The sequence below is a fragment of the Cyprinus carpio genome, unplaced genomic scaffold, assembly GCF_018340385.1.
Source record: "Cyprinus carpio isolate SPL01 unplaced genomic scaffold, ASM1834038v1 S000000008, whole genome shotgun sequence".
NCBI lineage: Eukaryota > Metazoa > Chordata > Actinopteri > Cypriniformes > Cyprinidae > Cyprinus > Cyprinus carpio.
Genome location: NW_024872761.1, coordinates 56273 through 75958, shown reverse-complemented (window position 1 = coordinate 75958; position 19686 = coordinate 56273). Strand labels below are relative to the sequence as shown.

The window sequence follows — 19686 nt, the reverse complement described above, 5'->3', positions numbered from 1 at the left end:
GAAATACCTGTGGGACCGCACCATCTGCATGTCCTTAGGAGAGAGATAGTATGAAATATATCTTAAAGGGATACCTCAAAATGAAAATGTTGTCATTAAATCACTTACCCCCATGTCGTTCCAAATCCATAAAAGATCTGTTCGTCTTCAGAAACACAATTTAAGATATTTTGAATGAAAACTGGGAGGCCTGTGACTATAGTCCCATAGACGCTTTAGCTGCCAAATAAAATAACAGTGTCAAGGTCCATAAAGGTAGGAAAGTCATCATCATAATACTTCATCTGCCATCAGATGCGCAATCTGGGTTATATGAAGTGACGGGAACACTTTTTGTAAGCAAAAAAAACAAAATAACGAACTTTATTCAACAATTCCTTTGTCAAAAGTCTCCTCTGTGTCTCTCCATATCACCGTATGCTGCATATGCTCTTCGCTGTGTCATCCGAAAGGAATTGTTGAATAAAGTCGTTATTTTTATTTTTCTTCACTTACACAAAAGTGGTTTCTCATCCAGAATATCTTAAATTGTGTTCAGAAGATGAACTGAGCTTTTACAGGTTTGGAACGACATGGGGGTAATGATTAAATGACAAAATTTTCATTTTGGGGTGGAGTATCCCTTTGAACATTGGAAAACTATGGTTTTGATCATAGTGATGTCATTCACCTCTTGTTAGAGGTGCTGGTTTATTTTATAAGAATTTGAATAAGTATAAGATTACCCACCTGTATCTGATTTGATACTGAACTGATAACTGTTAGATATTAATATAAAACTTTATAACAGTTGATCCTAAAATAACAGCCCTTTTGTTTATAATAACAGTTGGTCTGATTACAATTTCACAGTGAACGTGTTATGAATGTTTATTCTCCTATTCTTTTTTAAAATGGTATAAAAATTGTTTTACAACTGAACAATATTTACTTAGTATAACCTTGAATTGCGGGTAAAAGTATTGTTTATAGTTTTTCATATATTTTGAAATATAGGTAGATATACAATATTCTTAAGGCAGTCTTGCTTTTTGCTAATGGTAATGTTTAAAGGCACTTTCTGAAGCAGTTCTGTGAAAAAGTTTTATTAATTGCAATGTAACTTTTTCTATTATTTTTCTGCAACGGAAGTTGTATTTTTCTTAATAAGAAAGTGTTCTTTGTGTCCTTACTGAAATAATATAAGTGGGTCTCTTGGGCCTTTTTTAACTGTAGTGTACTGGGCGATCAGTTGTTTTCATGTTTTCACATATCCCGCACATATCTTAAATCATAAAAATAAAAAAATATATAATTTATTTACGTTCCTATGTGTAACTGGTCTCTATGAATCTCAATTTTAGAACATCAGTAAACAGAAAGGAAAAGTGAAAGTATAATGTTGATGTTAAAAAAAAGTTGAATAATTGAATATGATTCCGTTTTTAAAAATCATTTGTTCATCTAAACAAGCTTTACTAACTTGTCCATCTGTTAACATTAATATAAAGCCTCTGATGATGCTTGTTCTCTCTAAATATCCATTAAATACACGAATATAAAAAATGAAGAATATAAAAAAATGTGATCTACATTTCTGCTTACAAAAGACTTAAGTGAAACCATTCAACAGGTTGTAATGTACTAATTTATGCTTGCGTATGACTGTGAATAAAGGGTTGTGAAATTTTCTCAATATGTCATTTTCTTTTTTCAGTCCTTCCCTTAATGTCAAAAAAGATTGTTTAAACTAGAATCATAATTTATAATGGCAAGTTTTTGATCATGTTCCAAATCTTAATTCAATGATGATAATTATAAATGTGAAAATTAGTTTAAGAATGGATGACAAAAATCCAGATACATAAACTTAGACTGGCATGTGTATCAGTTTTTGATCATAATCATATGATCATTCTGATCATATTCGTAATCTTTTAAACACTACTAGCTATACTGTCATATTTTGAGAAATATACAGTGTTTAGGAATCATAGTTGAAACCGTGTTTCTGGATGGCTAAATGCATCAGTATATTCATAAACTCTGCAGTTTATTTAGAGAGTGAAATTATGAAAGAAATAAATATTAGTTGGCATAAATAGCAAGAAAATAAATGCTGTGATAGCGCTGTTGATCAATGTTTGATGTAGAGATGAATTATTCTTAATTTTAATTAATTATGCAAATATTCCATATTCAGTTAATGAACTGTAGGCTGGTAGCAAATTATATTTTGTAAGGGTTTTACATTACTTCAAAAATAACTAATATTAGTGTAAAATGGCTTTTTAAGGTTGCTCGAAGTGGTTGCTATAGGTAAAAAAAACCATTCCTAATCACAATAACATATAATCTGGTTGCAGTTATAAAGAAATGAGAGTGGATTTGTGAGGTGAGGTGTCCTTGAGCTGCAATTTTCTTTTCTCTCTCTAATTTGATGTGTGAGAGGAGGGAGATTTTTGGCTCTTATCTTTATCTCCCTAACAGATGCCAAAGTGAAAGGTCTGGCTCGTTCAGCGGGGAAAAGATAAAGGAGAGCTCAGGATAAACAGGCAAACACACTCACAGATCCCAAAATGTAATTGGAAAATAGTGGCATGAGCTTGTTTGCATTTATTTATTTAAGAAAGTACTTTCCAGTTTGTCTGCAATAACTGACTGTGGGATTAGCCAAGATTAGCTATTGTTCACTGCAAGATATTCAGTTAAATTTGTTTCACATCTTTGGTTTCTGGGATTGTGTAGAATGTTGTGGGACAAAGAATGGAATCTGACAGGCTGAAAACAGATTCCTGTTCCTGCTTTGTTTGGATTTCCTGTAGTGTGAAACCTGTTTGTCTTTAAATAAACATTTCTTGATGTCTGAATGCCTCAGATCAACTGAGATCGCTTTAATCTGCCCAGTAAAATTCTATCACAATTGTTTATGTTTATAGTTAATATTATTTCATTTATTTAAGCAATGAAGAGAGAAATCTTTAAAAATGAATAATAAAATTAAACAGTAAAATAAAAAATTTAAATAAAAAAAAATGCATGTTCAGTCTCTGAGTTTCTCTAAATTTCACTTTGACTCACTACTCCAATTTTAGGTCATGCCATCCTGATTTAGTTGCTGTCCAAAGGTCTGTTTGTATTTGTGAAGAAACAGATTTTGGAGCACTGCTAGCTGGAAGGGCCTTGGCTTATGTAATTAAAAAAAAAAAAAAAGTTATTTAATAAATTATAGTCCAAAGTACTTCATAAAAGTCGGTTTCAGTTTAAATTTGTCTTGCAATGAAGTAAACAGGAACAGACAACAGGTGAATCCTGTTTTTTTGTTTGTTTGTTTTTTTACTTGTTAATAATTGCCAAGTGAAATTGAAATATAGGTTTTTATGTCAAATTAGGTGTCCCAGTTTTCAATATTCAGTGTATTTGTACATTTATACACAACGTACAAATACAATGGTAGAGGAATGGTATGCCCAATACAGTACAAAAAAAAGTTAATAGATTTTTTCATGCTGTAAATTACACATATATTTGTAGACACAACCCCAATACACAACACATAGCAAAACATAAACAGAAATCAAGTACTGTAACAACAACAGCAATATCTTCTCAACAGTGCAATGGTTTCCATTATGCCCTGGGCTGATTCATTAGTGTTGCATAAGCAGTGTATGAGCCAACCTCTACATATCATGTGTTACAGCAGTAACAGAAGTGGTCTGGAAACAGCTATACCATAAGACCCTCATAAACACACAGCCTGAACATATATCTTTCATATACATACAATATCAGGGCATATCCCATATTTTAATCCCATATGGAGCGATAAATATAATGAATATGTATACATTTTCAACTACCTCAGAACATTTTTCAAGTTGAGTAACATTACCTCTGCATTTATCCTTTGACCAGTTACTCATCTGCTTTACCACATTTGTCAGTTCAACCTGCAATAAACCTGTTGTTTGGATTATAACCTGTGTTGCATTATTCTGTTTTATGACAGCTATTAAAAGTAATTTAATTATTAATTATAATTAGTCATTACAGTTTCAGTTAGACTTTTACAGTAAAAAATAACATACTTTGCAGCTCATTATCAACAACAACAACAATAATAATAATAATGTCTATGGATAATACTGATTATTTTTATGATTTTTAGTATTAATGTTAGGTTAAATGTACATTAAGCTTTAGAGCCAGCATCAACTTTGTAATTTGTAAATGAAATGAGAAATGAGGGAAATGCTTTTACAGTAATGGACTTACAATGAAAGCCTATGGGGCAGAGATAATCAGAGAATTTCAAATAAATATGAACAGTGCTGGGGGTAACGCATTATAAGTAACATGAGTTACATTATAAGATTACTTTTTTCAAGTAACTAGTAATGTAATCCATTACTTTTGAATTTACAAGGAAATATCTGAGTTACTTTTTCAAAAAAAAAAAAAAAAAAAAAAAAAAAGTTTTCCCATTTATTGACTGACAAGTCTCCTGTCCCCACATTGGGAGAAATCGGAAGTACAGAGGCCTTATGTGCGCTGTGTGAACATGATGTAGTTCTAGACTAAATGTGAATTTGCATTAATTCATCCCACTCGCAAAAAAAAAAAAAAAAAAAAAAAAAAAAAACTGATTTAGTATTCATCAAAATGAATTAAAACTAAGAATATGACGCAAACTTGCAATAATTAAATATGTTAAATAACACAAATGTATCTAATCCCATTTTATTAATTAATGTCTTTGCTGCTGACCTTTGATGATCCAGTTCAACCGTACTAATAAGCAAAAGTGACTTTAGATAAGCTAATAATTGTGCTTCACTGGTTTTTTTTATTGCTAAAGAGTATTGAACCTTCTTCTCCTGTGTTCTACTGTACAGACGTGAATTTACTTTTCCTTCAGCCTGAGGTTTATTAATACTTTTTGGTGTGAAAGGGCTTTTTACATTTGCCATAAATAGAACTTCTTATATTAAAAATAATCAAGCCCTGCTCATATTTGAAAAGTAAAGTGAAAGTACCTCAAAAGTAACATAATGCATTACTTTTCATAAAAACTAAGTAACGTAATTTTTTAGGGAATAATGTAATATTGTAATGCATTACTTTTAAAAGTAACTTTCCCCAACACTGAATATGAATATATCTGTTATTATTTTATCTGTTGTCTAAATAATCTTTCTTAGGTTGGTCTACTTTTCTATGTGGAGAAATTCTAATTATGTGGCATTTGCTGCTGAAGTTCATCCTAAATCATTAGTGCTTTATAAATAGTTACATCCCATCCCATCCTGTCAGAGACAAAGCAAAAGTAACAGGGTTTATTTTTTCGGCGACCAAAAAGATTTGATACATCCCAATTTGCATACTGCTCCTTGTAATGATATTCCACTGGAGGCGAGTTTAAGAACCCATGTGCAGTTTTATTTAAGTCCAAAAGTGACATCCAAAATACAAACAAATAAAGTCTAGACTTTGACTTGACTTGAACAAAACAGAAACATGAACTCACCAACAGAAGACTACAGGGACAATACTCGACAAGAGACAATATCAACATAAGGGCTATAAATACAAAACAAATGGGTCACATGACACAAACCAACCAACCAATGAGAACTAAAGCACATGACTAAAGCAACCAATCACAAAGCAGAACAAAAACCACAAGACCAGATATTAAACCAATCAGAACAAGACACATAGAACAAAGGAACCAATAGCAAGATTACATGAGGGCAAGGGAACCACATGACTAACCAGGAACCAGGACTAAACTACAAAATAAAAGAAATGAAAACATGAACATGAAACAAAACCAGCATGACATACCCCCCCCCCCCCCTTTAAGGGTGGCTCCAGATGCCCTAACGTAACACCCAACCCAAACAAAACCCAAAAAGTCCAGGAGGGTGGTGGAGCGGAGGTGGAACTGGGGGAGGGATGGAGGGCCAGGCCAATGCAAAGGAACAGGACCTGGATCATGGCATGGCAGAGGACCAGGACTGTGGAGCAATGGTGGACCTTTGCAGTGGAGCCATGGTGGATCTGGGCTATGAAGCAGAGGCAGGTGTGGAGCAGTGGTGGGCCTAGGCTGTGAGAAGCAGTGGCAGACTGTGGAACAGTCGAAACCAAGGAGGAGCCAGCAGAGCAGGAAGCCTGGGTGGAGCCAATGACCACTTCAGTGGAGCCAATGGTGCAGAGAACCACCACGGCAGATCAGGCAGGATGGGAACAGAGAGCACAGAGAGGTTAACAACGGCCTCTGTGGCCGTGATAGGACAGGTAGACAGTTCAGAGATTATATCTTTGGCCATGAGAGGACAAACAGAGAGTTCATGGACAGCCTCCATGGCCGTGACAGGGCAAACTGTGAGTTCAGAAGTGGGCACCACCGCCTTGGGAGGTTCTGCAGCGTAAGCTGCCACCTCTGGAGCCACTGGAGCAGATTCATGAACAGGAGAGGCATCTGGGGCAGACTCATGGATAAGAGAGGCCTCTGGAGCGCAGTGTGCAGCTCAAGCACTCAAAATGGCGACTGCCATCACGGGCAGCGCAGCAGACAGTGGGATGCCCGCCAGGCTTGAGAGTGTTAAGGCTGTGAGGCTTGAGAGTGTAGAGGCCAGTGAGATGCCAGCCACTCGCACTGACATCAGAGGTGGATCCATCACACTGGCAATCAGTATCGTCAGTCCTGCCCCAAGCTCTGCATCTGCAGGACGTGATGGGTCGAGACTCTGGAGTGACAGCCATGATATGACAAGGTTCTGACGTGACAACCGTGGCGTGGCAAGGCTCAGGCATGGTAGCCATCTTGGCCAGGGACTCAGGCGTGGCGGCCATCTTGCGAAGAGACTCTGGGCTGGTGGCCATCTTGTGAATAGGCCCTGGCTTGGAAGACATGACATTAGCAGTCCCAGGTGTAGCAGGCATGACGTGAGCAGGCCCTGTAGACTCTGGCATGAAGTGAGCTGCCTCTGGCTTGGCAGACATGACGTGAACAACTCCCGACGACGACGGTAGGGACATGGAGGCACTCTGGTGTGGTGAGTACTGTAGGATTGCAGGGTTCCTCATCCGCAAGCCCCACAGTAAATGAGGAACCACTCAACCGGAGTGCAATATATTCAGCCAGAGTCCAGTGAGCAGTGTGACATGGCATTAACTGAGATATTTCATTTGTGAGGCCAAAACAGAAAATTTCTTTAAGTGCCACATCATTAAGGTCTATTAAATGGCACAGTCCACAAAAGTCCTCCACATAATCCTCAATCGTCCGATGGCCTTGACGTAACTGCTGAAGTGCAACTGCTGGGTTAATTTTTTCAGTCGAGGATTCTGTAATGATATTCCACTGGAGGTGAGTTTAAGAACTCATGTTTCTGTTTTGGTCAAGTCAAAGTCTAGCCTTTATTTGTTTGTATTTTTGATGTTACTTTGGACTAAAAAAACTGCACATGGGTTCTTAAACTCGCATCCAGTGGAATATCGTTACACTCCTCTTATATAGCATGAAGTATTAAAATTAGTTCTTCACAAATCATAGTACATTGTGCTTTTATGTGTGTGTGTGTGTGTTTAATTCAATAGTTTAAATTCAATAGTAATAAATAAATGTTTATTTATTTTTATATTTTTTATAAGTATATAATTTATGAAATTATTAGAATTTAAAATGACTATTTTCTAGTTTAATACATTTTAAAATGTTATTTATTCCTGTGATGGAAAATCTACAATTTCAGGCAGCCATTACTCCAGATTTTAGTGTCACATAATCCTTTAGAAATCATAATATGCTGAATTTGAGCTCAATAAACATTTCAATGTTTACAATGATGTTTACAATCAGATTAATGATAATGAAACAGTTATCAATGTTAAAAAAGCTGTGCTACATAACATTTTTTTTTGGAAACCATGATTAATTTTCAGGATTCTTGAATGAATATAAAATTCAAAACAGCATTTATTTTAAGAAATCTTTTGTATCTCTTGTACAAATGTATTTTTTATAACTGTCACTTTTGATCAAAATAATGCATCATTGCTGAATAAAGGTATTATTTTATTTTAAAATCTTGCTGACCCCAAACTTTTGCATGAAAAACTTAAATAATAATGAACTTTTGGGTAATGAATTTATCTAGATCTAGATCTCTCCCCTGATAATGATACAGATAACAAAAAAGCACTTTAAAGCATTTTTTTTTCTGATATACAAGTCTATTTAAATTTATCTTGCAACATAGTGAATATTGAATAGAAACAGACAACAGGTGTATGTTTTTTTTTGTTTTTTTTTTAATTAGCCTGACTTCCATGTGAAGCTGAAATATTTTCATGTCAAATTACGTGCCTCAATTTTTCAATATTCAGTGTATTTGTAAAAGTACACAGTGTACAAATATAATTGTAGAATGAATGGTGTGCTCAATACAATACAATACAAAACGACAAGTGTTTAAATGGGTGTATTCACGCTAGTATAATATGCAAATATATAAAAGACACACCCGATACATTCACATTTACATTTAGTCATTTAGCAGTCACTTTTATCAAATGAGGAAAATGGAAGCAATCAAAATCAACAAAATAGCAAAGATATGTAAGTGCTATAACAAGTCTCAGTTAGCTTAATGCAGTACTCATAGCAAGGTTTTTTAAAATCATATAATAAATAAAAAGATAGAATAGGAAAAGAATAGAGCAAGCTAGTGTTAGAGGCTTTTTTTTTCTTCAGTTAATTGTACAATAAAAAAACAGACAGATAGAAAACAGATAGAAATACAAAAAGTAACAAATAGTAACATATAACCTATAACATATAATATACAAATGGTAACACATCAACAGAAATCAAGTTCTGCAACAACAAAAATCTTATTGGCCCCAAACTTCTTAATTTTTGGGTAATGATGAACTTATCTAGGTGCTAACATTCTCCCCTTCTAATGATAAAGGGTGAAGTAAAACGTGACTTTCGGTGAGGTAAAATGTCCTTGACATTTATAAACCCTGCTGGGTTCTTAAAAGACAAGTAATATTGTGGTTTTTAAACAAAAGCGACAAAAGAGGAATGCATTCCTCCCTCCCAAAGCCCCAGATTTCTCATGCTCACCCTTTTCCCCCAAATCCCATCGTGGCTTTCATTAACAGACTGTGGGAGGCACAGTTTTCCAAACAGTCTTGAAGAGAAAGATGTGATGCCTGGGAATGGCCTTGAGCAGCGGAGGTGCTGTAACATCTGTTCAGCCCTGTTCATTATGAGTCAAAGTCGTGACGTTTGCCTTTATTCACTATCTACTTGTCTACAAAAAGACTGAAACAGTGGCTCAGAAGTAACTTCAAACAAACAATCTGGAGGCAGGCCAAAACTAAATAATGTACCACTGAGACACTCATCTGTTTAAATGGTAATGTGGGTTTGTCCTCCTTCCAAACACCTTTATCCTAGCATCATTCTAATGATGCAGCCTTCCTCAAGTGCTGAGTCTGGTTTTGCAATTTTAGCAGTGAGCCAGTGGGCTTCAGTGGGCTGGAACTGATGAGTGATGTGTGCAACATTTGCAGCACAAATCCATCTGTGAGACATCCTTCATCAGAGACACATTCATTGTGGAGATAGACGAGGGGAAAGAAATCTTATCACATGCTTGTTCTGTTCAATCCAAAATGGTGACAGGTTACTGTCAGTTAAATATTTAAATATGCATTGCAGACTTGCTGAATTACATTTTTTTAATCTCGGTTTCAGTTGGTCAAACTCTTCTCCTGATCTATGCTTCATTAATCATTAATCTCAATCTAGTGTTAGAGAGCCATCTTGTGGATACAGTTGGTACCTTGTCGTTCGAAAACATTAATATACAGCTGATTTAGTAGGTTTTTAAACACCAACAGCAAGCAGTGTCAGTGAAGGGCATGTTTGAGATGAAAAGAGACACGATGTGGTTTGAAAATGAAGAAAAATCAAGGTGAATATCACCTTTGAATTGAATATTTTATTGTGCATCATTACCAAACATCTCCAAATTAAGCAAAGAATGTAAATACAGTACATCTCATTTGCTTTCTCAAATGTTCCTGTGCTGATGTTCTGTATACAATAACAACTTTATACATGTATCATATCATATATGTCATATACAGGTTGTATATTGTTAACTGAAAAAAATAAATAAATAAAAATAGGCCTACTAGTGAGACTGAGTGTGAAAGTGAGTTTTAAGACTACAGGGCCAGAAGTGTCCCATAGTTAAAGACACAGTCATATAAATCTGTATCGTTTTTGTATGTGTCTTTAAACCCAATGAGCAACCAAATTTAACATTTTATTTTCTTGACAGCGCACATTTCCTCATTCCTCACCTGAAACAGACACCTCAGGAACTGGAAGCCTCAATAAACTTGAGGTGTATTCAGATGAAGATGAAATGCCACTTAGCGATTGGCTGTCGTAGTGATTGCATCATCAGTTTCCCAGTGCTCATTTTCAAAGGTTTTGTCCTTTTTGATGTGGATGTGACCAATCAAATGTTTGGAAGACTTGTTAGAAGGCTGAATTTCATAAACAGACACTATAATGGTGCACTCTCTGATCTGTTGATCTGGCAACACAAAGGTCAGGACCTCATTGAACACAGTCACCTCCCAACGCTTCTTCTGTTTTGTCCTCTGATGTCGTAGTTTGCAGTGGTTGCTGGTAATGCTGGTTTTGGCATAGAGAGCTGTGATTGCACAATCAACAAAAAGTTTAAAGATCATTTAAAAGTAATTTTACAAAATTTATAAAGCTTGGATAATGTTAAAATGTAAATAAACTTTTGTTCGTTGTTAGTTCATAATGCATAAATTAATATATTCAATTCAAAGCCATCAGTAAGGGAAGATTCATCGGTATGCCAGTAGGTGGCGTAACTGACTATAATTATTAGTGGGTCATTTGTTCAACAATGTTCTAAAAATAGTTCAGATAATGAATGAAACACCATACTGTGCGCTGCAATGGTTCTGCTGTAGATTTGTTTGGAATTATTTTCAGTTGGCAGAGCAAAAATTCATAGACTGGCAATACTTTGTATTTAAATGGAATGAAGGAATGGAATGGAATTAAGTATGAAAGACCGTTTCCGCCACTGAATAAAAAAATAAAAGGTAATTGCGACTTTTTATCTCAAAATTCTGACAAAAAACTTTTTTGGACAAAAAAAGTCAAAATTGCATGATATAAACTCATAATTGCGAGTTATAAAGTCAGAATTGCGAGATATAAAGTAAGAATTGTGATATATAATTCACAATTCTGATTTTTTTTTCTTGCAATTGTGAGAAATGTTAACAAAAAAAGACTGATATGTTCTCAGAATTGTGATTTTAGGCTAACTTCAGAGTGAAAACTATCATGGCCGCCACACTGAAAGGTCGTTCCAAACTGAAATGCTCAAAACTGGCCACTTCAGAGGGGCCTTCGAAATGAAGGATTTCGGAGGGTACAACTGATGAACACTTCGGGCCCCCATGATCCTTTGCGCAGATTCTTTCCATAATGATAGCGCCTCCATGTGGGCACGAGATGATGATGCAGAACGGCACTTCAAGAAACAGTTGTATGGTCCCCTACACCCTTCAGAGCTCTCACTCCGGAGGGTAAACCCTTTGAAGGGATTAAGGCATAGGGATGAGCCCTTCTGAATGGAACGTAGGGTATATCTCACAATTCTGACTTAACTCACAATTGCGAGTTTATATCACACAATTCTGACTTTATAACTCGCAATTGCAATTTTATATCATGCAATTCTGAGAAAAAGTCAGAATTGCCCATTTATATCTTGCAATTTTGACTTCATTTCTCACAATTGTGCATTTATATCTCACATTTCTGAGAGAAAAAAAAGTCAGAATTGTGAGTTTGTATCAGGCAGTTCTGAAAAAAAAAAGTCAGAATTGCAAGATGTAAACTTGCAATTATGAGTTTACATCATACATCTGATTTTATTAAGTGGTGGAAACAGGCTTCCATAGTTAAGCAATATCATACCGCTTCTCTCAGAAAAGCTCTGTGTCATCATTTCTGTAGCAGACTTATGTTAACTAAGACTATTAAAATTGTTCTTGGTAATTGAAATAAAGCTGGAATATGAATCCAGTATGAAAATATGAATACAAAACTTAAAAAACTGAAACTAGAAATTATGTCTAATTAAACATAAACAATTCAAACTAATATATATAAAACCAGCCAAGCAGAGAAGTGCATTTCGTCAAAGAACATGTTTCCACTGCTCCAGAGTCTGGTGTTTTAGGCAATGCACTAGGTGATGAGGCTGCTCCTGCTGCACAGTTTTTGTGCTGCATTTAATGGCAGTGGAAGTATGGAACTCTTCAGCTATGGAATCAGCTCAGCTAACTTTTACACACCATGCTCCTTAGCACTCGGTGACCCTGCTTAGAGACTTTATGTTGTCTTTGAGTTGCTGCTGTTCCTAAACACATCCACTTTCCAATAATACAACTTACAGTGGACTGTGGAATATCTAGCATTGATGATATTTTACAAACCGTCTTACTGAAAAGTAGAGGTGTGTCCCAAATGTTTTGTCCATATATAAATAAGTGTTATAGAATAAAAATGTATCAGTTTGCAGCACAATTAAACAGTGCAGTTTATTTCAGTTTTCATATATGTATTAGTATACGCTCCACTTATTCCTCACCTCTTTCAGTCTTATTGGGATGACATACTGTGCGGATCTTCAACACCCCCACCTCCCGCCTCTGAGATGTAGGCATGTATTTCAGAGAGAGCAGTGCCTCACCAACCATATCCTAAACAGAAATTGTACCAATTGTTTTTCATCTCATAATTTCCAATTTGTTATACCAGGATCAAACTTACTTTCTTGGGTACTTGCAGATCCTCTCTTAACTCTAGGGGATATGAGAGCTTCAGACTGTTCAGAGGAGCACGGGCCTCTCCTAGAATTCCATGTCTTGAGTATTTATCAAAATCCTGAACCTAAAAGATACAATCTAAAGTGAATTGATGTGGATACAATAAAATAAGATGCTAGGCCCGTTACATACCTCAAATCTAACAGTGACTCTTGGTACTTCCTCCTCAGCCAGAGTGCAAGAGAACTGATCTCCAAACACAGGACTGCAGCTCTTTTCCTTAGAGTTTGTCTGCCATTCATCCAGAACACACTGCATTGAACTCTGCTCCTCATCCTCTCTTTCTGCCCACAGCAAACCGCACCCAAACAAAACGGGTCCACGTTATGACTGAAGTCTCGCACAGCTAGATCCTGGGCGTCCAGTACCGTCACCACCAGTTTGGACTGCAGCTGATCGTAGAACAGTGAAAAGCGCAGAGATCCCTGGATGTTCTCCTCTTCCAGATCTGCCATGCTAGCTAGATCTAAACTACTGCCCAGGTTAGTGCAAGAGGTGCCAGGGGACAGTCGGTGGCTCAGTTCCTCATAATGAACCTCCATCTGATGGACAGAATGTGTATCTGGTCTGATTTTCTAGTTATGGTCTTATTGGATATTTAGAAATACACACATGTGGTTGGCAACCAAAGCCAGCCATCTGTGAAACATGTTTTTAAATTTATTTTGTTTGATCTAGATCAGAGCAAGCAAAAACTAAGGAAGCAAACACAGTACAAAATGGATGCATTCCAGGTTATGAAGATAAAGATGGTTTATGCAAATGAATCTTACCTTAGCGTCATTTGTTTGTGTAGCATACTGAAAACCTTCGCTCCTTGCCGACAGGCTATCTGCTAACAAAATTTTGAACTGGAATCTATTAGATGTTGATAGATATTCTGCATAAACCTCGTTAGCATGTCTTCTATAACTTTTTATTTGATAGACTGTTCAAAGGTTTTGGGTCAGTAAGATTTTTAATGTTTTTGAAAGAAGTCTCTTACGCTAACCAAGGTTACATTTTATTGGATCACAAATACCATAAAAACAGTAATATTTCAGTCTTTAGTGTTACATGGTCCTTCAGAAATCATTCTAATATACTGATTTGGTGTTTATCAATTATTTTTTTTATTTATTTATTTTTTTTTTTTTTTTGTGGAAACCACAATACCTTTTATTTATTTGATGAATAGAAAGTTCAAAAGAACAATATATTTGAAATAATGATCTTTTGTTACATTATAAATGTCTTTACTGTCCCATCTGATCAACTTTTCAATGCAAGTGTTTTACATTTTAAGTATTCAACAGCATCAAAAATATCTTACTGAGCCCAAACTTTTGAACAGTACTCTAGATATAATAAATAATATCATACCTCTTATACAATACTGTGCATCTAAGCCAAAAATAGCCTACAACCTGCTTATCTAAAACTATACGTTTATAGTAATATTATGTAATAATCTTGTGTAATATTAGGTCAAATCTAAAAAATATATCATTCTCATTTGCATGAGAACTTACCAGGTCTTTGTGAAACAGGAAACCGTGTACAGTAGTGATAAATCTGCCATATCAAAAGGCAGAGTGCTATAAGCAAAAGGACAACAGATATGCCCAAAATACTATATTCCAGTTCTTCTGAGAATGACAGTAGAATTTCTCTGAAGGACAGACCCAAAACGGGAAAGAAAATCATGGCTTTCTGCCATGTACAGACCTGGAAATGAAGGACGTAAAGTTACATTTGTTGGAGTTATTGATATTGGTTGATATTCAGATTTAATCAGACAAGAATCAGATTTATATAATACTGTATATACTGTTAATAATATAGTATTTTAGATAATATATGAAGTAAAAAAGTATTTTATACGTCTGTTTGTTTTGAGATACTGGGAAAGGGTTACTGCGTACTAAATTTATTTTAAAAAGGAAAGCACTAAATAAAAGAAACAAAGGCAGAAACCCTACCTTTTCAAGCTTTAATTTTCCTCCATTTGTTCCATTTTGCTAATAAACTACGACCGGAGCAGATCCTGAGACGCAGTTGACAGCGATCACCTGACAGATGATCAGCAAACACAAGGGCAAACCTGTTTGATCACTTGTTCATTCAGCTCTTATTAAACAGCTTCATCTGTGTTACTTTCTTGAATCTACAGCTGAAACATAAGATGGATACGATGTGTTTCATGTAGAACTGCCCTGTTCTTCTTTCTTTAATACTACACTGTGCAAATTCAATAGCCAGTTTATCACTGCCTGTATCCAAATAGCCGGAGCATGTGAGATTAGATAATTGCTTATGGAAAAGAGTATCAGTATTGTACATGGGAGAACCTCCATTTGCCTCTTAGAACAAAATAATATTAATAGAAATGTATATGTATATGAAAAAAAACTGTATATGATTCTATAATAAAATAAAAACAGTAGATTGATTGTTATGATGCATAACTGTTCTGTGCAATGATATATAGCGAAACATAAAGATATGGACTAAGCTGAACAGTTTATTTACTGTGTATGTGCATGTGTTTATAGAAAACAGTTATGTCTTGAAATTTGTGTATAACTAGTCTGCCACCAAAAGATCAGAATATTCAAAGATGTTACAGAATACAGCTTTATTCATGCATATACAGTTTTATGATTTAACAATAATAGCAAACTCAGTACAGTCTTAATGTGAAAAGCAACATACAACATTTTTATGCTTTACAAAGCTATAAATAAATAATAAATAAATAGGCTATAAAAGGTAGTTTTTGTTGTCCTTTTCTGAGGACTGTCATACCCTGCTGAACTTTACAATTATAACTTAAATACTGAATGTTATTTACAGTTTTGGCTGTTTGTTGCAGTTAAACAAGAATAAGTGGTGAAAAGATTTGTTTATTATTTACCAGACAAGATGTTATCATTATTTCAGTGCTTTTAATGCCAATATGTCAAAATAATTTAATCATGATCCGCTCTTATTGCTGTCACATTCACCATGCCAAATAATAAATAACATTTCATAAGCAGGGATAATAAAAAATAACCCTGAACAAGAATGTTGATTATTAAATATGTAAATATACATACATACGTACTGTACATACATGTATAGCAAAACAAAAATAAAGCCTCTATTTCTCGCATCTAAAAACATCTGCAGCATCACCAGGGTAGTTGTTCACCAGTATAGTGAAGAAATGACCCATGATCCTTTTCGGTCAAACCACCAATCACAGACAACACACAGGAAATGCTTTCCTCGGGGCTCAATGGTGCCTGTAAACAAAACAATCAACAAACCACAAGAGTCTATCTCTCTTTTTAGAAGTTTGTAGCAGATAGCTGTGATGAACAGATAGAAGAAAGGACTCACTTCAGGTCCACCCATATCAGTGCGTACCCAGCCTGGGTGCAGAGCCATACACAGGATCCCATCCGCCTCCAGGTCCACTGCCAAGCATCTGGTGACCATGTTCAGTGCACTCTGATGCAAAGCAAATGCAACTCAGTATCTCAACTGATATATTCAAAGACATACTATTATATTCTTCAATACAGAAAACTATGAAAGCCTGTTTTCACCGCAGAATAAAAAAGGAATTGCAGTTTTTTTTAGCTGACAGTTCAGACTTTGTTTCTTAGAATTCTAAGAAAAAAGTGAGAATTGCAAGATACAAGCAATTCATTTTTTTTCCTTGCAATCGCAAGTTTGTATCTTGTAATTCTGACTCTTTAAAAGGATACTCCACCCCAAAATGAAAATTTTGTCATTATTCACTTACCCCCATGTAGTTCCAAACCCGTAAAAGCTTTGTTCGTCTTCGGAACACAATTTAAGATATTGGATGAAAACAGGGAGGCTTGAGACTGTCCCATAGACTGTCAGTGATTCAGCCGTAACGTTACGAAGCGACGAGAATACTTTTTGTACACGAAGAACACTGACACAGAAGAGCATATGCCATCTGTGTACAGCTCAGAATTGCCAAAATTGCCAAAATGGCGCTATGCTGATTTGGAGAGACGCAGTGGAGAGGAATTGTCATTATTTTGTTTTCATCGTGTACAAAAAGTATTCTCGTCGCTTCCATAACGTTACGGTTGAATCACTGATGGCAGATGGAGTATTCTGATGATGCTTTTCATACTTTCCTGGACCTTGACACTGTTATTTATTTGGCAGTCTATGGGTCACAAACCCTCCCTGTTTCATCCAAATATCTTAAATTGTGTTCCAAAGACGAACGAAGCTGTTACCGGTGTGGAACAACATGGGTGTAAGTGATTAATGACAAAATTGTTATTTTGGGGTGGAGTATCCCTTTAAAAAAGAAATTATGAGTAAAAGGTCAGAATTGTGAGATAAAAGGTTCACATCTTACTGGTCAGTATCCACCACCACTCACAAGAGTACCATGACGCAACACAAAAAGCGACTTAAATACAAATAGTATTCTCGTAGCTTCGTAAATTAAGGTTGAACTACTGATGTTACATGGACTAGTTTATCAATGTCCTTACTACCTTTCTGGGCCTTGAAAATGTTAGTTGCATTGCTGTCTCTCAAATTTCATAAAAAATATCTAAATCTGTGTTCGAAGATGAATGAAGGTGAGTAATTAATGACAGAATTTTCATTTTTGGGTGAACTATCCCTATAAATGTTCATGAATATCCAAATTGACTTTCAGTGTAAACACTTATATTACTTGACCCTTCCCTGGGTGAATTAAAACATTAAGCTTATGACATTAAGCTCCAGGAACACTATCACAAACCTTTGATGTTCTGTATGGGTACCATTTGAAGGTGTCTGCACGATCACCCCAGTACAGCTCAACTGAACCCAGCAGAGATGTCATATTGATGACTGCTGCTCTGTGGATGCCCATCCCTGTGCCCTTTGCAGCTGCTCGCTTCAGCAGTGGGAGCATGGCCCTGCACGACCAGTTCAGTAAGTCAGAACATTTTCAGGCATTTGTGTTGAGAGTAATATGTGCATATTGTGTTCTGGATTTAATTTGAGAAATGAAACCTTGGTGATCATCAACAGGGGCAACAGAGTTGGTATGGAAGGTTTCCAACATCTTGTCTGCGGTGACTTGTCTCAAGGTTGGCCAACTACATTAATTCCAGCATCTTTGATGAGACATTTCAGACCTTCCTCTTGAACAAGCTGTTCCACCTCAGATGCAAGCTCTCTCTATACTCTCCGGACATGTAACATCTAGCAATAGAGACGTCCACAATTAGAGTCAGATAAACCATCTCTTCATTTCAAATACAGCTTCTTCTAGATCACCAGCATAACTGGTGTCACCAGCCAAAAATGGGTAGCTAGTTATTTTTTATTTATTTATTTTTATTTATTTTTCCGAAGAGGGGAGAAAAACTAGGCAACATACATGCCCTCATCCACTAAATCATTAAGAAATGTAAGGTAAAAGACTCTTCCCCGTTTTTCATTAAGTTTAAGGCAGACCATTTGTTGTTTATGCATTTATAAAAACCTGTCAATTTTATGGTAGTTCATGATAATATTAATCCTTTTAGTTAACCCTTGAGGGGATATACTATACATACATACATACATACATCATATATATATATATATATATATATATATCTACTCTTATATATATATATCTATATATAATTTTTGTTTTTTTGGTGCACAATAAAAAATGTGTGATGTGTTAGCTCGCCAACCTAATGTCCAATAAAAAACTGGGTCAAGAAAGCAAAACCAGCTGAGAAACCACTGATCGATTAGACGGTGCTTTAGTACTTACCCAGTTTAAATAATGTGTATGTTTTTGATGTTCGTTCTGCCAGCATTTGCAATTCCTATAAAAACAAACAGGCCTTTTTAACTACTGTAAACTTTTTTTATTCTTTTATAATTATTACACGTGTGGCATTTTAGGTCCGCGTAATAATTAAACCTACATGAAATATCTATTATTTTAAAAATTAATGTATCACTAAAATGCTAAAAGGTAAATTAATATTAGACTAACTCTACCTAAAATGTTAATGTACTATGTTGATCGTAATTCTGAACCACTCGTGCAGGTTTCTCCTGCAGCTAAGTGAGTGTAAATGATCTGGGGCTGGTTTCTAATGTTTGTACAGTAGGCCTAATGCAAACAGGACTACGGCTGTCTGCTCTAAGCATTACCTTGGCCTCCCTCTGGATTGCGAGCCAGTAGCGATAATCTTCCCGGGAGAGAAGCCTCCCGTTACCAGACTCTCAACTATCTGCAGCCCCAGGCCTCGACTGGCTCCGGTGACCATTAGGTTTGAACAGTTTTTTAACGCATGAGCCATTTTGTCACTTTAATCGAGAACACGAGTTTAATTTCCTATCCTGAACGAGACCGATACAAGATGTTAGATGACAGCACCGTCACGTGATCCGGGAATCAGCTGTCTCCATTGCGTCACCACAGTCGACAATCCCCTGTAGCTCCGCTTCACCATACCTAAAAGTTGCTTTAGCTTTTGAAAATACGATCATGTTGACCCACAAAATGAAGTTTACATAAGCTTTCCCTAAGAAAATGAAACACTCGAGTTTTCGTCGAGCTCACCTTTTATTCTTTTGTTCATTGTTAACCAGTCATACTCGTGACATTTCGATGTCTATTCCGGAGAACTTCTGGAGAAATTTCATAAATTTGCTTTAGGAACACAGTAGTTAGTTATACAAATATATATATTTGAACCGTTTTTC

General features: G+C 35.8%; 2 pseudogenes; both read right to left on the bottom strand.

Annotated features, from left to right (window-relative positions):
* Positions 1 to 10202: 10202 nt before the first annotated feature.
* On the bottom strand, positions 10203 to 13741 carry LOC122142574 (annotated as a pseudogene).
* Positions 13742 to 15963: 2222 nt separating this feature from the next.
* LOC122142575 lies at positions 15964 to 19334 on the bottom strand (annotated as a pseudogene).
* Between the last annotated feature and the right edge of the window lie 352 nt (positions 19335 to 19686).